General features: G+C 39.0%; 1 protein-coding gene and 1 long non-coding RNA gene across 3 annotated transcripts in view; both read left to right on the forward strand.

The window, feature by feature from the left end:
* The window catches only part of LOC139127734 (tyrosine-protein phosphatase non-receptor type 12-like), a 321,808-nt gene that overhangs the window by 89,384 nt on the left and 213,305 nt on the right, over positions 1 to 19,119 (forward strand). The gene's annotated exons all lie outside the window — the stretch shown is intronic.
* Positions 15,772 to 17,343, forward strand: LOC139127727 (uncharacterized). The gene is made up of 2 exons (XR_011551098.1): positions 15,772 to 15,829; positions 16,788 to 17,343. It is a non-coding gene; the product is annotated as an uncharacterized lncRNA (long non-coding RNA).

Below are 19,119 nucleotides of genomic sequence, written 5' to 3' on the forward strand. Positions count from 1 at the left end.
CTCAAGGCTCTACGAGCCAACATGGATATACAGTACATAACTGATGTTTGGGCCTGCATTGCATACATTACTTCATACATGTGTAAACCAGAAAGGGAAATGTCAGAGCTTATGAGAAATGCAGTCAAAGAAGCAAACACTACAACAGACAAACTGAAATGTATTGGCAATACTTTTTTACGGTGTCGAGAAGTGTCACAACATGAAGCAATAGCAAGGTTGGTAGGTTTACCACTGAGACAGACGAACACAACAGTTCAATATGTACCAACGGGATATGAAGCAGAAAGAACAAGAATGTTAAAGAGTGCGTCAGAACTTGATGAAATGGATGATGATAAGAAAGTGTCTATGTACCAGCATTCTAGATAAATACGCAGCCAGGCCATACCAGTTGGATGATTACCATGTGTCAATGTTTTGCTTTGGAAGACTGAAAAGTTACATATACAGTCAGGTTCACAATGATCCTTTGTCTACATGCCTGTTCAGTGTATAGACACTGTGTAACTTGTACATGTAGCTTGTTGACCATGGCATTTCAGTCCATACACACAATATAAACAGGAGTGCAGTTTAAAGGCAAGGTAGTTGTGTAGTTAGGGATATGATTTTATATACAAATTATCAACAATGCATTGATATTTACGTGAGACCATGGAGGTAAAAGAAATACCTCCAAGGTGAGACAAAGAACCTATGAAATATAGCTCAAAGCATAGACCCTCGAGAAAAACGGGACAGGCAACTGCTGAGGTTTCTTTGTGCGATCTATCTTTGAATACATTAAAGTTTATTTGCCAAGCGGTCCCCGACAACAATACTTCGTACTTAACACTGAATCTCATTAACGATCAAACTGACGTTCTGAATATGTACACTTTGCTCTTGCATGGCACGTTCCGAGTAATGACACAGAGAATTTTGAGGGTTTTTTGATACTAGTCACGGTGAATGTTCTGGTAACGATGAAGATCACATTTGGATTCAAGCCGAAGCCAACGGGAAAAACTAGACGATAAAAACTGTGTACATTTAGCCATAGACGCTACAGAAAACTCTTGCTAGATATCTACAATATAAGTTTACATTCCCTACCATAAAAATCACCGATAACAAGAAACATTTACAAGTTAGACAGGTTTACACTTCCCCAGTCCTGCGAAACGAAATCTGACCTTTATTTCATCTGTCACGCAACATTTGACGAAATCATGGAACACAAAAATGACTACTCCATCGGAGCTCAAATACACGACCTCTAACATTTTGGTACTGTTTTAGCCTAAAGAAACACCAAAGTTCGGATAAGCTACACATGTTTACATCCGCAAAGTACTAGAAAATACATTTGTAACACTGACTTTCGCTGTCAGGAGAAACTTCGTGATAAATCGGACTATCCATCGGTTGATGGATTCAGAAGCAGTAAGGTAGACATGCATTTACACAAAGCTGAACGCTGTCCTCGTAAATTTGGCCGTTCACAGTTTTCAAACAACAACATTTCAGTAGTTAACATACATACTTTACCGAATCATGGAGCACTCCTCGCACAGAAAATATTCCGACGGTTAAAAAACTGCAAAAACGAGGAAAATTCGAAGATACACGGACGATTGCGAAATGTAAACAACTCTGTGATGTCAACTGCTGTCAAGTCTGGAACTGCAGCGGTATGTGTTTCGGATTTCTATTCGAAACTTTGTCACTTTACAGCAACATACTGACTCCCTGCAGACTTCTAGTTGCGTCGAATCTCGCTACCAATATGTAAAAAGTACTTTAAAACCATTTTGACGAATTCTTCTCAAATAGTTGTAACACTTTTATTTCTAAAATGGACTTGCGGGTAATCCGAAATAACTTGTAATCCGAAAACATTATTACCGTATACCCGCATGCACGTGTCTATGAACCGGACCTTGTGCAGTCCCCGACCAATTAACACCTCTTAATTATTCAAAGATAGATCGCAAGCTGCTAATCCCATAGACCCTTTGTTCTCTATCGCAGTTGCCTGTCCCGTTTTTCTCGAGGGTCTATGCTCTAAGCTGTATTAACCGCCATCTTGGAAATCGCAAGGATTATGGGGCGACCACAGTGCTGTTGAGTAGTCTGGTTCCCTGACCCATTTCCCCGGTAGAGGGCGTGGGGAAATATAGGGTCAGGTCCGGGGTAGCCATCTTGAACAGAATTTTGTTCAAGATGGCGGAGGTTAGTCACCTGACAGAACATGCTACCATAAATATGGCTGCTACCATGAAAATGCCGGTCAAAATTCGACTGGATCAGAATTATGTTCGAACACCGGTATCCGAACCAAAAACATTGGCACACGAGACGGGAAACATAAACTGAAAGGATTAATCCAGAAGTATAGGGAAATAGAGGTGATTGAAGGCTGGCTGTGATATCGCAGCAGTACTTGTGGCGTGTATCGAACGCGCTAGGGTCATTGAGGTCATCGCCGACTGTGGCGTGACCCCAATGACCAGAGCACGTTCGATACACGCCACAAGTACTGCTGCGATATCACAGCTAATTGAAATGTTGGAACTGTGAACGACGATTGATTTCGATGGATAGAATGGTGTCCGAATTTCGTGAAAAATGCCAGGCATCATGTGGACGTTCTAAAAGTATCAAGAGGTGTGCTAAATCACAGTGGCTAAATCATGGAGGTAAAAAGTCTTTCTTTCTACCTCCACAGCTTTGTGGTACAAACAAAAAGTTGGTGTCAAGTGAGCCTGAAAGTGCGAAACCCAAGAAACATGAGAAACAGTTAAAGTGTTACTTTCATCCAATCACAGCTTGTTTTATTTTAACCCAATAGCGTCCATGTTTACATTAGCCGGTACCTGACCCTATATTTCCCCACGCCCTCTACCGGGGAAATGGGTCAGGGAACCAGACTATGACTGTTGGAGGGGCAAACCCAAAAACATGTCACTCAAGCCATAGAGTTCTAGCATACACATCGTATCAGATACTCCGCTATTTCCGATCATTTCGTCTGCAGAACTATTACTTAAAGTTCAGATTTAAGTTCTTTTACTTGTTTTCTGTCGTGAAAAGTATTATTATTACCGTCCAGCCGTTTTAGAAGATTTTTGAAGACCCAAACGACATCGTGTGTTGCTCCTTTGCCAGGGATGCCAAGGAAAGGCGCCGACTTATTTTTTTTTTAGTTGAATAAAATGTTCTTTTTGTTTGTGTTAGTCAATTAATCGAAATATCATGTTGCCAATTGAGTAAATCATAGACAGTCTCGATTCTTCCGTCTATGATTTGATATTTACTGACTCATTCTTTCTCTCTTTTTGTGTTCGAAAAGCCTTCTTGATTACATCTATCAACACGGAGCAATTGAAAATTCAAAGCCAAATACTTGGCCATGTTGTATATTTTACGAGTTTGCTCTCATCAGCGGTCGCGATGAAAAAAATTACACAGTGTCTCTGAAGTCGGTATCATCGCTCCGTCATGTTTACTGTTGGTTGTACGACCAGTTTGACAGTCAGATATTTTCTAAACAATAAAATTTGTATTGCCATTCAATATTTTACGCACGAAGTTGAATCTGCATTTAAATACGTCCATTCGGAAGCAAAAAACTTAAATTTTACAGACTTTTGATAGTGATGACTTGCTCCAGGCTGTGAAATGTCTCCAGTTGAAGTTTTCTCCGCTAAAAGATGCGATGTTACCAGCATTCGCGTTTAAAGGATAGATATTTAACACGACTGGAGTAATTAAAACAGAGTGATGGCATCGACCTGAAATCGACATCATTATCGAGCGTTAACGTGAACCATTAAATAAATGTCGGCAAAATAAAACATCAACTACCTAGACTTGTCACGAGAGAGAGGGGGTTACACAGTCGCTAAACAGATATCGAAAATGTAGGCCTACATGCTTTCCCGACATTTGATTAATTTTATAACGAGAGTACAACAAAACCAAGACTATTGAAGTTACTCTTCATATGTTTGTTTCAGAAGTTTGCTAAAGTTATAATTATACTTACCGAAAATGGTCGCCGTAGTCTTCTGTTAAAAAAATATGTTCTTCAACACCACGTTTCTTATGATCGGTGATGTCATATATATTTTATTATTTTCGTAAATACAGACTAATGCACTAACGCCTTTGGATTCTTACCTGCTTGTCCATACTACATTATATACAATTATATATTTCCACTTACTCGTAGTTTGAATGACAAATTTGTCGATGTCAAATATGTTACCGTTCATGCTATAAATCTGTCATCACATAAAAAAACCATGTTTCGCGTAAATTTCATGATTAGGCTATGGTCCTTTCTATTAATTTTACGATTGAATTGTTTCAGCGGTGTTAATTTCCGATTTATTAAACGATTTCAAATCGAAAATTTTTTTTCTGGTGGAATTTAGAGCTGTTCTAGTAGTTCTGTAGAAGAAATGATCGGAAATAGCGGAGATACGGAGTATCTGGTACGATGTGTATGCTAGAACTCTATGGCTTGAGTGACATGTTTTTGGGTTTGCCCCTCCAATAGCACTGTGGTCGCCCCATAATCCTTGCGATTTCCAAGATGGCGGTTAATACAGCTTTTAGCTATAGCTGCAAAGCAGCGATAACCGGTTTTCGAGACATTTCGGTGCACAGGGGCAATAGAGAAATACATATGCAAAAACATGGAAGGCTATGGTAGTATTTGTGAAATCGAGGTCAAAGGTCATCGAGGTGATGTTACATTTTGTTAAAAGAATCGAATCCCATAGTTATCCCTATATACCAAGAATCAGACCTCTAGCACTATTGGCTTGCCCAGAATTAGATATGTGCATAATTAATGAGATACAGGATGTGTCATCATTAGGTGTCCCATCATACCAAATATGAAGGGTGTAGCTCTTGTGGTTACTGAGTTGTTGACAAATATGTATATTTGGGGTCAAAGGTCATCGAGGTCACATTTATGGCCGTATTCCTCTCTTGCAGGTCACATGACATTTTGTCAAAAAATTGTATCCCTAAGTTATGCCTATATACCAAAAATCAGACCTCTAGCTCTATTGGCTTGCCCAAAATTAGATATGTGCATATTTAATGAGGTACCGGATATGGCACCATGTGGTCTCCCATCATACCAAATATGAAGGATGTAGCACTTGTGGTTCCTGAGTTATGGACATATATGTATATTTGAGGTCAAAGGTCATTGAAGTCATGTGACATTTTGTCAAAAAAATTGTATCCCATACTTATCCCCATATACCAAACAGTCTGCACGACGACCGGGCTTTTCCGGTACCATTTCATGACGGGTAATATAGGCAAGAATGGCGTCTTTCAGTGGCGTCATTGAAAGTAAACAAAAGCCAGCAATATCGCCAAAATAAAGACGTGGTTTTCTCATAAACTAAGGTATATTTTCACTGTTTTTGAGATGGTAAATGTCGGCTATAGGTCTGAAGAATATTGTCGACAAATGTTTTGGCAATATACATATTTTAAAATATAATTTTATCATTTTCAATTGGGTAGCTAAAATTACTTGATTTTGAACGAACTCAACTTTCAAAACTTGTAATTTTTGGTCTAAAGACACAATCACCAAACTATGCTGATTAAACGTACCCCATTGTCAATGTAAACGTAAAATAAAGTCATCTGGGTCACTAGACACGCGATCGTTGGCAGAAATGGAGCGAATTCACGTGTGTGAATATAGGGCAAAATACGAAAATTTTGTCAATTTTGTGGCATAATCCTGCTGTTGAGCACGACGCTGCTTGAAAAAGGCTGCTTGTGTCACTTTTGGCATAGCTTCCACAGTACGGTAAACGGGTGCTAAAGTCCCGCCCGCTCAGCTGGTGACCTCACTGCACGAAGAAATGGAGGGTACATTTTCTATGGGGTTGACAGGACCTCTCTTTGAAACTTTGTAATTTTTGGTCTAAAAATCATGTAGACATTTATTATGAAAAATAAGGCCTTTAGGTATTACTAATTGTTTAAAAATGATTAATCGTTTCTGTGGTTCATTAAAATGTGTTCTCAGCACAGTTAACTTTTGAGCGAAACAATGAAAAACCCTAAAATTTTCAAGCCGATTATGTTCCACCTTAAGTACCGTCAGACTAATGCAAACCTCTCCAATCGGCAATGGTTTACTCCTGGCAACATACAACTTCATGTTACTCATCGGGGGCTTGCCCCCTCGTCGGTAATTGCTCTGATTGACACGATTTCGAGTAACTTGCAGTGAAAACCATTGATTGACACATGTCAAATCCCAGTCGTAAGGGCGCGAAGCCAATCCCTTACCATTTTCTTGAATGCAGCTTAGCTGATTATTATTGCCCTCAAAGTATGACTCATCAGCTATGCCTTAATAAGGTAAAATAGGCGTAGATAATCAAGAAAACACAGGCTAACGACGTGGCGGGAAAATCGCATATGTTGTAAACAAATGCTCATGAATAGTATCACATGACATCTCAAAGCTGCGCCTATTGGTTTAGAGGCTAGACATAATGAGGTCATGCATAATGAGCTGTCGTGTATTACTCACTCGTGCGTGCTCATTCATAGCTTCACCGGCGAGCCACTCGAAATGCACAAAACTTGCACAATACGGAATAACTCGTCGGCGTATGAGCACATTTTCTGTATTAATGTAATGTAATAGAGGTTGCTAATTACAACTGCATTCAGAGGTAAACTTGTGGTAGCCCGTATTTGTTGAAAAAATCCCAACAACTAAATTTCTGTTGATCTCACAACTGGTCTGCGATCGCAGGCAGTGTTGCAAGTGTACGTTCGATCAAAGGGTCATACTGCTGCCCGTCACTGCCCTACAGGCAATTTACCTTCCAATATCTGTAATCAGTCGATATCTCTGTACCTGAGCCCATTACACTCTGTAAAACCGAACAAAATAATAGTCCCAGCCGTCGTTTTTCCAGCAAGTGTCAACGATCATCTGTGGTATGTCCATGCAACGATGATCGTATCCGGTATTCACACACTCAGTGACACTGCCCGTCAGGAAATTATATGGATGACAGTTTTGAGACAGGATACAGTAATTGTGAGTGAAAACAGACGCATATTTTGTAGTTTTCTATAAATGTGGTAGTACTCTTTCGGGGCTGGTACACATCAGCAGGGGCTAAACAGCAGCTCTTTGGTGTTTTAGACATCGAATCTTGACAGTACGGCAGTCGACGGGTAGTTGGACCGGTCGGGATGTTCATGTGATCGCTACATTTAGACTTTCAATGTAGGTTCGTTCAAACAAAGCCATTTTTGTACGGTTTGTACCTATCTGTATTTCTACTCTAGAAACATCATTAGCTTTAAATTTGATCCGTAACTTTAAGAACCATGTGAGTTTCTTGTTCTAATGTTTTGATGTTGTAGCATCGACAGCGGTCAACTGTCGTCGAAGTGTCACCATTTATGCGGAGGGTGGGAAATTTAACTGTCATAGAACTCGTGCATACTGAGGTTGTCAACGTCTTCAAATCATCAAGAAAATAATTATTTTAATTGAATAAATTTCGAACAATATCAAATTATTGTAAAACATCTTCATATGATGAAAAATATTATTGTTATTTTTTACCCTAGTGATTGAACCCACCCATTAAAGAAAATGGTTTCTAACATAATGTCACACATGCCAATCACACTACAATACCCAATCAAATCACTGGTACAGGCCACACCTCAAAAGCCGGGTTATCGTGCAGACTGAAAAATCAGACCTCCAGCACCATTGCTTACCCAAAATTAGATATGTACATATTTAATGAGGTACCAGATATGGCACCATATGGTCTCCGATCATACCAAATATGAAGGATGTAGCACTTGTGGTTCCTGAGTTATGGAGATATATTTATATTTGAGGTCAAAGGTCATCAAAGTCATGTGACATTTTGTTAAAAAAATAGTTTTCCGTAGTTATCCCTATATAGAGGTCAAAGGTCATTGAAAAATCAGAAAAATAATACTTTAAAAATAATCTTCTCAAAAACTGCTAGGTCAATTTCCTTTAAATTTATTATATAGCATCTAGTAGTATGGCTTATAAAGTTTGCGAAAAGATTTTGGTGTTAGTTCTTGAGAAATCGATTTTTGATGATTAAATTGGTATTTTTCGAAAATCCAATATGGTGGCCAAATCACGTGACCGGTCCAAATGTCTTTCGCAAACTTAAAAGAGATAACTTTAAGGATGACATGAGTAAATTTTAGTTAAATTGGTGTGTTTGTTCTGGAGAAGAAGATTTTTAATGATTAAATTGCGATTTTCGTAAAATCCAAGATGGCGGCCAAATCACGTGACCGATCCAAATGTCTTTCGCAAACTTGAAACAGATCACTCTAAGGATGACATGAGTAAAATCTTAGTTATGTCGGTGTGTTGGTTCTTGAGAAGAAGATTTTTAATGATTAAATTGTGATTTTCGTAAAATCCAAGATGGCGGCCAAATCATTTGACTGATCCAAATGTCTTTCGCAAACTTGAAACAGATCACTCTAAGGATGACATGAGTAAAATTTCAGTTAAATCGGTGTGTTTGTTCTGGAGAAAAAGATTTTTGGACACCGTGGTGCTAAGCACCAAAGGTGTCCTTTGTCGCCACAATGTCTGTGTGTGTGTCCGTCTGTCCGTCCGTCTGTCCGTCCGTCCGTCCGTCCGTAGACAGATTTTGTTCCACTCATAACTTAAGAACCCTAAGTTCCAATGTCATGCAATTTGGTATTTGGTATTATCATGATGAGACTTAGATCTGATTAGATTTTGGTGGGTGTGGCTTATTAATTAATTGCTCATTTGCATATTTTATGATCTAGTGGTCAGAACCAGTAAGGCCTTTCACGATGCTAAAGTTAGACACGGTTTCAGATTCAGTTTCGGATTCGGTTTCGGATTCGAGAGACTGAAAGAAATTTTATATTTTCAGCCAATTGTTACACTGTGGAATACTGGATTTTCCTTACTTTCCCTGGACCTTTTTTCAGCTAAAATAATATCTAATCACACTAGACAAAGTGAAAATAAGATCACAAAATGCATATATTTCATGGCATAAATTGTGTGCATATATTCACAAGTAAAATGGTTAAAAAATAGAAATTACAGAAAGCTTCAAAGGACTCTAATTTAAAATTTAAAGGAAGTGTCGAGCAAGGAAAACAATATTTACAAAAACATACTTTAATCATTTTATATGTCACAATGTGTGTCACATGGTTTAATGTTAATATGTTGTATTAATTTGATGTTTTGATTGATGTTGTTTTACATAAATTGCATTTTGAATGTACCATACTAAACTCTCGGACTAAACTATCAGTTAATATGTTGCGTAATAAAGATAGCATTGAATGCATTTCTTTGAATTGTGCGTAGTACTGTTAGCTTGAATAGTCTGAACTGCATAATGCCCATAATTGAGATCGACAGCTCATAAGTTGTAACTTTTGACTGATTTTTCAGCAGTTTTGTCTTGTGTAGTCATGCATTACAGTTCCTAAAGTGTTTTGATTTTTTAAACTTTATAAATTATGATTATATATGAAACATTTATGTCATGAAATACATGCTACATTTATGTGATAATACATGCTATTTGTGCAGTCATTTCATCTAGTTAAAATATCTCCTTGTGTATCAGTAGTTATTATATTCTTCAAAAATAATAACATAAGCTTGAAATATAATAATCGCAAACATACCATTCCATAATCCAATGACAGTAGGTCGGAATTCGCAAGACAATAGTTGTAAACATAGACACAAAACAGCACAGAACAGACAGTAAATAGACGGTACACAAACAAAGTCATATTCATGAAAGAAAGATATATGGACCTCTGGCCAGAAGACCAAGAAGTGATGTCAGGTGTTTTGAAAATGGTAACGCATCCTGCCCCACATGTGGCACCCGCCATATATCAATCTATAAGTCAGATAGGTAGTGGTCACTAACTAAGGCCCAATGTCACCGATGCCATCAGTGATCATTTGATGAAGAGAGATATTGTATTTATCTACCAGCTTGCGATACCTGCCAAAAAAGCGTTTGAATGTAGAGACAAGTCTTGCTCTGGTGTAACCTTGATTAACAGTTTGTAAGAGAGATGGCCATGTCTCTTTACAAAATCACCATATGAACTGCATGCTCTAGCATATCGAATAAGCTGGGAAATGTATACCCCATAAGCTGGTGAGAGTGGAATATTACTTATGAGGTGTGGAAATTGATGATACTAAAGTTAAAATCATCTCTCTTGTCATATAGCCTAGTAGAAAGGTGACCATTAGAGTCAAATTCAAGTAAAATGTCCAGATATGAAGCAGAAAAGGCCATTTCTGTAGTTTCTTTAATCTCCAATGCTGGAGGATAAATCATATAAAACTATTCTCAGTTATTCGAATCCGAAACCGAATCCGAAACTGAGTCCAACTTCAGCATCGTTGGCCTTTCAACCTCGTGCATTGAGCAGCCATACTTTCTGTGTGTCGCTACGAGATTCAGTTCCTGCTACGTCTATCTACAGTCACACCAGTGGAGCCAGTACGACATTCGGTAAGAGGTTTATTTTTGTATCCGTATTTAGAGCATGTGTTAACTTTGCGTGTACCGATAATAACTGTTAGTGAATGAGAGGTGAGATTGTGAGAAGCTGTGTGCGGAAGAAAAACGGCCTCGAAGGTTATCCAAAGCACGTCACTAATAAGTCGTGTTAAAACTGATAAGTCGTGTTAAAACGTGTGGCAACATCTCACCACACATCGAGTATACAGTATGGGCCCTAATTATGGTCTAGTTTAAAAAGAGTATCTAAATTTACGAGCGATCGACTGTAATAGTGTTTTCAATATTCACGGAGTTCATTCGAAAAATGTTAGTCGCGTGATGACGACGCCATTGTTTTACAATTGGGGCTTGGGCGTGCATTAAAAACAACCGTTCCCCTGATTTCTACCACACTTCGATTGAAATGATTCTTATAGTGGAAACTGAAAGTTCAACCCCGATTTGCGAGAATTTTTGGTTGTTTTTGGGCATCGTAACTTTTGTGGAGTACGAGTCGGGGGCCCCTGTAAGGTTGTGCCGTCACGGACATAGCGGAGTAAGCGAAATGTGGTGTTTACATCATGGTTCAAACTAGGATATATTTTCATTTTAATATACCGAGTCTGAAAACAAATGACCCTCCTGGTTTCACTTTAGTAAATTACTATATCTTGTATTTTCACTGATATCGTGAAACTTGCCAAAATGTGAATCGTTGCTATGATTGGCGGAAGCGTTTTCATGCCCTTCGGCATGTCGATAGGGGCCATGAGGTAAATTTTCTCAGTAAACGCAATATCAAGAGAAATACGAGCGTGCGGAAGTGGGGCAAAGAATATGTAAAGACATTTAACACTTCTAAATAAACAACAATTATCAAACGTTTATAACCCATGTGTTGCAAAATGTAACTGGCGCATTTTTCTTTCCGACCATTGTACAGCGGTGCACGGACAGTGGGCTATCGCCACCGGAAATATTCACAATATAGCAAGGCATTTCTGTGTTCAAGATATGACGGTCGATGAATTTCATTCGGTTGTAAAACGAATTTTAAAATTACCCCTCTGTGTCATAGTGTGGCGTTCAAATTATGGCTAAACATTTCAGTTTAAAATGTTGAAAATGAAGTGCAGTCCACAGTTTGTTTCAACACATGCATATTTATTACTGGTATGTTATTTCATTTCAATAATTTAGCCCATCTTTAGTGTGTATTTTTTTATTTCTTTAGTCCATATTTGTTTAGCAGTGTTCTAAAATTTTTGAACAATTTGCAAATTATTCTGATGATATTTCAGATGCATATATTTGTGGTGATGATAACATAGTTGGTACTTTGTACAAAGATTGTGAATTTTGTGCAGTCCAGCTGCAATTGAAACATCAACTGATAATGGTGTATTAGTTTCCTATTGGATTTATCTGTCAGAATTGCACAAATCTGTGCTGAATTAGAATAATGACGCTGATCAAGAATCGCATCTGATTTCAGTTTTACAGTGGCTATTGGGAGAATGTTGTTCGCAGAGGAAATGCATAATGTGCATTGAATGTAAAATAAAAATATTTAATATGAAATTTAAATCATTTTAGTGAATCATAGCTAGACAACCTATCTCTGACATATTTTTCTTTCTTTTGCAGTACTGGTATTCACTGTGTCTTTACTGCAGCTGCTAATTAAAAAAAGAGCCAAAATAAATCAGAATACACACACTTAATACACAGACATTTGACAACAACATCCAACAGTGACATTGACAATACATACTAACAAGCAGAGCTTGTTAGTTCTAGAATATACAGAATATTATCTCACATAGTGAGTGTCTGAATATTATTCTGAATTGTATTCCAAAGCACATTCTGAAAGTACTCTTCTGAAATATCCAATAACAGTATCTTCTGAATACTTTCTAGAAATACTGAGCTTTTCATAGTGCACCTATGCACGTATTTTGAACTATCATTGATAGCGAAGGCAGTGACAATAAACATTTAATATTTACGTGCATTATATATTTAATTGAACTTGACATTTTAGAAGTACACTGACAAATATGAAAACAAAAAAGAAAAGTCAAAAAGCATCAAACCTTGCAAAGAAATTATACATGGAGAGCCGAAGGTCTTCCCCAAAAAGCCAATATGAGATTGTCTCAATCAGAGGTGATGGCAATTGTCTATATCGCGCTATAAGTTATGGATCTACAATACTGAAGATTACCACATACAAATCAGACTTGGTGTTATTGATTATTTAACTACACATTGGGATGATTATGAAGATGTAATCAAAGTTGAATATGCAAGGTGGCATATCCAAACGAAAGAGGAATATGCACACTATATGAGCAGACATGAACCAGGTTTAGCTACATATGCAGGTCATATTGAGTTGACTGCAGCTGCTATTGTGTATAATGTATGTATCCAAGTACATCTTGACCCTGCAAATAACCCCATAGACACTGTGGCAATTTGTGTTAACACACAATTCCTTATTTAATGTGCAATGGTCAAACACTATCCATGAAATATCTACACATCTCCCTAATACACTGATGACCCACGGTGTCCACTCAAGTCTCACTTTGATTAATGATTAAATTGCGATTTTCGTAAAATCCAAGATGGCGGCCAAATCACGTGACCGATCCAAATGTCTTTCGCAAACTTGAAAGAGATCACTCTAAGGATGACATGAGTAAAATTTCAGTAAAATCGGTGTGTTGGTTCTGGAGAAGAAGATTTTTAATGATTAAATTGCGATTTTCGTAAAATCCAAGATGGCGGCCAAATCACGTGACCGATCCAAACGTCTTTCGCAAACTTGAAAGAGATCACTCTAAGGATGACATGAGTAAAATTTCAGCTAAATCTGTATGTTGGTTCTGGAGAAGAGGATTTTTAGAATTAAATTGGTATTTTTGAAAATCCAATATGGCCGCCAGGTCATGTGACTAATCGAAATTTGTATAACCAGGTGCACGAGATCTTATAGGTACCTATTAGCCCTGCAAGTTTCAGAAGTTTGTGGTAGGCGGTGTTTGAGTTCTAGGTCGACAAAAAAAGAGCGGAAGAAGAAGAAGAAGAAGAAAGTTGAACTCCAGTAAAACCAATAGGGGCCCAGCCGGTCGGCTTGGGCCCCTAAAAACCCAAATGAAACCAATAGGGGCCCAGCCACTAGGCTGGGCCCCTAATAATAATAAAAAACGGAACGATTACTAGAGGGTTTCGGACCCGTGGTCTCGAACCCTAATAATAATAATAAATATAGCTGCAAGCAGCGATGACCGGGTTTCGACACAAGTCGCAGCATTAGAGCAAAAGAAAAATTAGATCTGCACCTACCTAATGAATGATAGACACATTTGTTAAAATGGTACTAAAAGTCATCCTTTCAACCTGGTAGTTTTGCATAAAACTTCTATCAAATACTTATGCCAGTGTACCAAAGATCAGACCTCTAGCTCTATTGGCCAGCCAAGAAATACATACTTGCATAATGAACAGGGTACAAGATGTGACATTTTTAGGTCTAATATCCTATCAATTTTGAAGGGTATAGCACTTTTGGTTACTGAGTTATGCATCCATATGTATATTCAAGGTCAAAGGTCATCGAGATCACATGATATTTTGTCAAAAAAAAATTGTATTGGTAAGCCATCCCTATATACCAAAAATCAGACCTCTAGCTCTATTGGCTAGCTCAGAATAAGATATGTGCATAATTAATGAGGTACAGGATGTGGTGTCATAAGGTCTCCCATCATACCAAATATGAAGGCTGTAGCACTTGTGGTTACTTAGTTATGGACATATACTCATATTTAAGGTCAAAGGTCATCGAGGTCACATGACATTTTGTCAAAAAATTGTAATGCTAAGCTATCCCAATATACCAAAAATCAGACCTCTAGCTCTATTGGCTGGCTCAGAATTATACATGCGCATAATTAATGAGGTACAGGATGTGGTGTCATAAGGTCTCCCACCATACCAAATATGAAGGGTGTAGCAATTGTGGTTACGTAGTTATGGATATATTCGTAATTTCAAGGTCAAAGGTCATCGAGGTCACATGACATTTTGTCAAAAAAATTGTAATGCTAAGCTATCCCTATATACAAAAATCAGACCTCTAGATCTATTGGCTGGCTCAGAATTATATATACGCACAATTAATGAGGTACAGGATGTGGTGTCATAGGGTCTCCCATCATACCAAATATGAAGGCTCTAGCACTTGTGGTTACTTAGTTATGGACATATACGTATATTTAAGGTCAAAGGTCATCGAGGTCACATGACATTTTGTCAAAAAATTGTATTGCTATGCTATCCCTTTATACCAAAAATCAAACCTCTAGCTCTATTAGCTGGCTCAGAAATAGATATGTGCATAATAAATGAGCTGCAGGAAGATGCCAAGGTCAAGGGCCAAGTGGAATCCCCAAATTGTGGAGTGCAATTTGGTCCCCTACTGGCCATTGTCCAATACACGCTGGCTTTCTCGGACATTAACATAGGCCGGAATAAGCCATTGCCATAGCATAGCTACATAGGTATAGGGGAGTCAAAGGTCAATGAAAAATCAGAAAATAATACTTTAAAAATCTTTTCCTCAAATCGGCAGGGCATATGACCTTGAAGTTTGTCATGTAGGAGCCCAACCCTATGGTCTACAAAAATTTAGGACAGAACTTTGATTGGTTAATTTTTATGCAATGAAGTCATTTTAAAGTTTATTTTCAAAATGGCCGAAAGGTCACGTGACCTTTTGTTATGGTCTGGTGACCAAAAAATTACTAGCGAGGAGTTTTTACCTTCTCGTGTCTATTCAAAGCCTTAGCACGAAGTGAGATTATTCCGCCATATGTAAATTAGTAATGAATATGCATAAGGTCTAGATATACACATACACGCATATGCTAAACAGATGACTTTCCTTGGCCACGCCACTGGAGGACGTTGACTATGGAGGCTAGACGTTCCACTGTAGCTGCCACGTCGTCACCAAGTCTTTCTACCACTACTGCAAGCTTTGTAAAAGCTCATGGCTCGACAACACCAAGTGAACCTTCTACTGGTGTTAGGAACACCAATGCCGCTGCTCCTGTTGCTGCGACTTTGAATGCTGCAGCTCCACCACCTGTTCAAAAGACTGCGACGCCAATATTGCAGGAACGGCAAATACAGGGGATGGCCACGTCGCTCAGGCTCAGGTACGGTTGTTTCTGTTACTTTGTTTTTCAGAGGGATATAGTTAGGTATGGAGAAGGGAGTTGAGCGGAGTGCCAATTTTTGGGCACCCGCTATCTCGTGTACGTAATTTGAGAATGGTCGCGTTAGAGTGCCAGTTTGTGGGCACCTGACATTGGGGTTAGTCAGAGTGCTAAATTGGAGCACCGGACTTTTGGAAGCGGAAAGTCAGAGTGCTAAATGTGAGCACATGACGTTTGGAATTGGGAATATAGGATTGGAGTGTCATCAGGGGCACCCGATAAAATATGCGCTGGGAGCGCCAGAGTTGTGTATGAACACCCGACTTTTATAATGATAGGAGTAGAACGATTATGTACAGTGCTAAAACCAGTTTGATGTGCATAAAGTTGCATTATACTCGTACTTCTGTGCAATTTTATCAGCTCACTAAAAGGAGCTATAGTTTGGAGTGGTATGTTTGTCTTCTCTGTTGCTAAAAAAAAATTAATAAAAAAAATTACGTTTGTGCCCTTTACGTTTAGCATTTTCCCCCCCAAATTTACTTTTCATGTGTTCCTTAAAATTGCTCGCACGTTTGTGTTTTGACTTGGAGGATATAAAAAAGAGAAAAAACTAAAAACAGGAGAGAGAAATTATAGTGTGGCGTGGGGTATGTATTTTCTTTTTTAGTTTTATTTATGTACACTTTGAGCCAATACACTTCCATTTTGAACCTTTCCTTTTCTTTCGTTTGTGTTTTTTTTTGTTTGTTTGTTTTTTCAAAGCATTTTCCGCTGCTTAGCAGTTTTCCGCTGCTTATGTGTTTGTGAGGAAGGGCCATTGGAGGGCGCCAGAATATGCAAGAGTCAGAGGGCATAGTTGGCCACAATTGCTGTAAAAATTCGGGTGTACAATGTGACTGTAAAAGGTCGTGTCCATTGTGAACGTACAGCTCATAGATTCCCTGATTGCTTTCAGGTGTCTGAAAAATTGGAGATATTGCTTAAAAAGGTGGAAAAGATTGAAGAATCTGCAGGTGTGGCAAGTGTGGATGACGCCTTACAAAAGGTTATGGAAATGGCGCATTGTGCAGCTGTGGTATCCAGACCTCAGCTTATCAACGCTCTAAGAGTCCTGGTTGACAGAGCCACGATGGTTGGCCACCCCAAGTTACAGAGATATCGAGCTGTGTTATCACAATTTGAGGCAAATGATTTTGGTGTTGACGCAGGCCGCCTAATTATCTTACTCCTCGGGAATAAAGAGCAAGAGGAGATCGCGTCTAAAGTTTCCAAATTTCTAAAGAACTCTGGCCATTCCACGCGTTACGTGCCTTATTCGTTTGGCGGTTCGGCATCCGGACGCCGTTCCAAAAAGAATTACAAATGCTTTCAATGCGGAAAGTTTGGACACTTTGCAAGGGATTGTAGAGATGCGAAGAATGTGAATGATAAATGAGCAATTTCAATTTGTGATATGTACAACTTGAGCACTAGTTGTGCTGCAGTAATGGATATTAAATTATGTACAAGGTAATTCTCCTCCTGTTGTGTCACTTTCTCTGTGGGGTTTCCCTACCTCCCAACAGGGGGGCCCAAAATGGGCTCTTTGCTTTGCAACCTGCCATTTGCAGGTCCTGTCTGGGGGCGTCCCCTTTTACGCGAACTACTGTACCAACATTTTCTGTTTTGTATTGAAGTCTACCCTCTCCCATTTCAGTTTGTGCCACCTGCATGGGAATTTGATTATGAAGCAAATTGGAATTCGTCCCAGCGTTTGAGTTACGGGTGGACGACACTAGGGGGCGCCCCTAGACAACTAGACATGGTTGATGCATCTATGGTTGCAGTAGGGGAGACGTTTGCCTCACCGGATGACCTTTCATTTAGAAATCCAAATGACTTTATTGCTGGCGAACTTCACAAGCATACAGAGTATTGGACTGAATTGACTGAACACGTAACAGACAAGTCTGATATCATTGAATGGATAAATAACGGTGTTAGCTTAAGAAAGTATTTTACCAATTTTAACGGTGACTATAAGGGAAGAAAATATGATCATGACTTTCCTCCTGCTAGAATATTTGCTAACAATCCTGTATGTCAGCAATTTGGTAATTTCATAACTCGAACGATTTCTGAAAGATTGCATTCAGGGGCTATATCGGTTTGGGGGAAGGTTGGGTGTGACCCTCCACCTCATATTGTCATGCCTATTGTTGTGGAGCCAAGTAAACCTAGAATGTGTATCGATATGAGATATTTAAATCTGTGGACTACCCCCATCCCATTTAAATTGATACTCTAGTAGAAGTTTCTAGGTATTTAGAAAATAACGATTTCCATTTTAAATGCGATGATAAAAGCGGTTATGACCACGTTTTTATTTGTCATGACGACCGTACTTTTGCAGGTTTCCAATGGGCTGGGGTATGGTATGTAAATAACACTTTACCATTTGGGTGGAAACTATCGGCATACGTATACCATACCCTCGGATACTGTATTACACATTACGCCAGGTCTTTGGGGGTACCCTGCATACAATACATTGATGATAGGCATGGGGGTCCACTAAAGCCAAAAAAGGGTGATATTTCGTTTAAGTGGGACTGTTACCGGAGGACTCAAGCAGCAGCGTATATTTTATGCTCAATTGCGATAAAGGCAGGCTACTTTATCTCCCTGGATAAAAGTGTACTTCACCCCGTTATTAACTATGCTCGGGTTGGTAGTGGACACTCAAACACGTTCCTTTGCAATCCCAGAACAGAAAAAGTCTGCATTTCTTGAGTTGATACGAAGCGCCTTGTCACACAGAGCGATCCCTGTAGGGACGTTACAAAAAATAATGGGAAAGTGCATTTCCTTTTCATTGGCATTACCTTGTGCTAGATTATATATTCGACATATGGCAAATGCTTGTAGTATTGCTCAAAAGACCTCAAAAAATCTTATCCCGGTTCGAGGCCTACTTAGATACGAGATTGAACAGTGGGAAACCATAATCCAACTAGCAGGGAATTTTGCTTGGCCAACAGAGAGTCACATGGCTATTAGAATTTACACTGATTCTAGCAATTCCAAATGGGGTGCTGTGGCTCACTTGGGCAAAGAGAAGATAGCTGTGGGGTCCATGTGGGAACAGGAATGGAGTGATATGCCAATAATCCGGAAAGAGGCTGAGGCCATATATAGGGGGTTACATGCCTTCCACAATAATATTAAGAACGGCCGTGTCGATGCAATGGTTGATTCTCTCCCGGTGGTACAGGCTTGGAACAATGGTTGTCCGGGCGCGAGAGCAG

The sequence above is a fragment of the Ptychodera flava genome, unplaced genomic scaffold, assembly GCF_041260155.1.
Source record: "Ptychodera flava strain L36383 unplaced genomic scaffold, AS_Pfla_20210202 Scaffold_35__1_contigs__length_1935909_pilon, whole genome shotgun sequence".
Taxonomy (NCBI): Eukaryota; Metazoa; Hemichordata; class Enteropneusta; family Ptychoderidae; genus Ptychodera; species Ptychodera flava.